The sequence below is a fragment of the Elephantulus edwardii genome, unplaced genomic scaffold (assembly GCF_000299155.1).
Source record: "Elephantulus edwardii isolate Elephantulus edwardi_28Jun2011 unplaced genomic scaffold, EleEdw1.0 scaffold00325, whole genome shotgun sequence".
Lineage (NCBI taxonomy): Eukaryota > Metazoa > Chordata > Mammalia > Macroscelidea > Macroscelididae > Elephantulus > Elephantulus edwardii.
The window spans coordinates 1287199-1289824 of record NW_006400075.1 but is presented as its reverse complement, the minus strand read 5'-3'; positions in this window follow the sequence as shown (position 1 = coordinate 1289824).

Sequence of the window (2626 nt, the reverse complement as noted above, 5' to 3'; positions counted from 1 at the left end):
AGGCTGCAGTCCTTGAACTTCTGCAGCAAGCACTTCAGGTTCTCCTTAGTTTCAGCAAGCAGGGTTGTGTCATCTGTGTAATGAAGGTTGTTGATGACTCTTCCACCAATCCTGATGTCACATTCCTCCTTGTACAGCCCAGCATCTCGGATGATCTGTTCTGCCTACAAGTTGAAAAGGCGTAGAGACAAGATACATCCCTGATGGACCGCCTTCTTGATTTTGAACCATGTACTGTCTACGTGCTCTGTTCTGACGACTGCCTCTTGGTCCAAGTATAGGTTTCGTATAAGCACAATCAAATGTTCTGGAATCCCCATTCTTCTCAGAGTTAGCCACAGCTTGTTGTAAGGCACACAGTCAAAAGGCTTTGCATAGTCAATGAAACACAGACAGACATTCCTCTGGTACTCTCTGCTTTCTGTCAAGATTCATCTAACATTAGCTATAATATCCTTAGTACCACAAACTCTTCTACATCCTCCTGCACATCCTGCAGTTCTCTGTTAACATATTCCTCCAATAGTTTTTGGATAATTTTCAGCAGAATCTTGCTTGCATGTGATATTAATGATATTATTCAATAATTTCCGCACTTTGTTGGGTCACCTTTCTTTGGAATGGGAACAAATATTGATCTTTTCTAGTCAGTTGGCCAGTTGGCTGTCCTCCGGATAGAATGATAAATACACAGGCTGATGCAACAGTGATAGATACATAGACCAGTGGAACATGGCAGATATATAGATCAGTGGAACAGTGATGAATACATAGGTCAGTGGGAAAGGGAATGATACACAGACCAATGAAATTGTGATAGATATACAGGCCGGCAGAGCAGGAGAAATACAGACCAACAGAAGAGTGATAGATATGGAGTTAAATGGAGCAGTGAGGGATACACAGATCAATCGAACAGTGATAGATAGATACACAGACCAATGAAACTTTTATGGATACACAGAGCAACAGAACAGTGATAGACAAACAGACCAATGGAATAGTTATAGATACACGATCCAGAGGAATAGTGATAGATACAATACTAGTGGAACAATGATAAATAGACCAATGGAACAGTGATAATTAGAGGATTTGAACAGTGAAAGATACACAAACCAATGGAACAGCAATAGATACACAGACAACTGGAACAGTTATAGATGTATAGATCAATGGAACACTGATACACACACACACACACACACACACACACACATAGAGAGAGAGATACACACACACACTGGTGGAACAGTGATTGACACACACACACACAAACATACATAGAACAATGAAATAAACAATAAATGGAGGAGGGATAGATACAGATATCACTGGAACAGAGATAGATATACATGACAGTAAAACAGTGCTATATACACCAAACCATGGAACAATGGTAGATACACAGACAATTTGAATAGTTATACTTATAGGGACCAATCGAACAGTGATAGATATATACACCTACTGTACAGTGATAGATACATAGACCAATGCAAGAGTGATAGAGTCACAGACCAATGGAACAGTGAGATGCAGACACTAATGGAACAATAATAGCTACATACACAAATGGAAAAGTGATAGATAAAGAGAGGAGTGGGATGGTGATAGATGCATAGAACAATGGAACAATGATGCAAACACAGACCAATGGAACAGTGATACATATTTATATCAATGGAAAAGGGACCAGTACAAAGAGTAATGCAACAAGGTTAGACACCCAGAACAGTGACAGATACACAGACAATATGACAGTGACAGATAAATAGTCAAATGGAACAGTAACAGGTACACAGACCAATGGAAAAGTGAAAGATACACAGACCAAAAAAGTAGTGATCAACATAGACAAATGGACTAATGATTGACTTATAGACCAATAGAACAGTGACACATACAGACGTTAAACAGAACCACAAAAGATTACATATACCAATCAAACAGTTATAAAGACCAATGGAACAGTGATAGATGAATAGAGCATTTGAATAGTGATACAAACACAGACCAAAATAATAATGATAAATAGACATATAGAAGAGATAGAGATACAGACTAACTGAATAGTGGTAGGTACACAGAACAATGAAACAATGATACAACACAGACCGACAGAATAATCATAGATACATAGATCAATATAATAATAGAACAGTGGCAGATACATAGACCAATTAAACAATGTCATAAACACAGGCCAATGGAACAGTAATAGATACAAAGATTAATGGAGCAGTGATTGATACACATACCAATGTAACACATATAACAAGGGAACAGTGATTGATGCATTGGCCAATGGAACAGTGAGATATACAGATAGTAATGGAAAAATTATACACACACACACACACACACACACACATACACACACACACTCTCCAATGGAACAGTGGTAGACACAGAAAAATGGAACAGTGAAAGATAATCACACCAACTGAACAGTCATAGACACACATCAATGGAAGAGTGAAAGACACAAAGAACTATGGAAAAGTGACAGCTACACAGACCATTCGAATAGTGACAGGTGTAAATATCAATGAAATAGTGGGAGATACAGATACTAGTGGAACTATAATAGATACATACATCAAAACAACAGTGCTACATACAT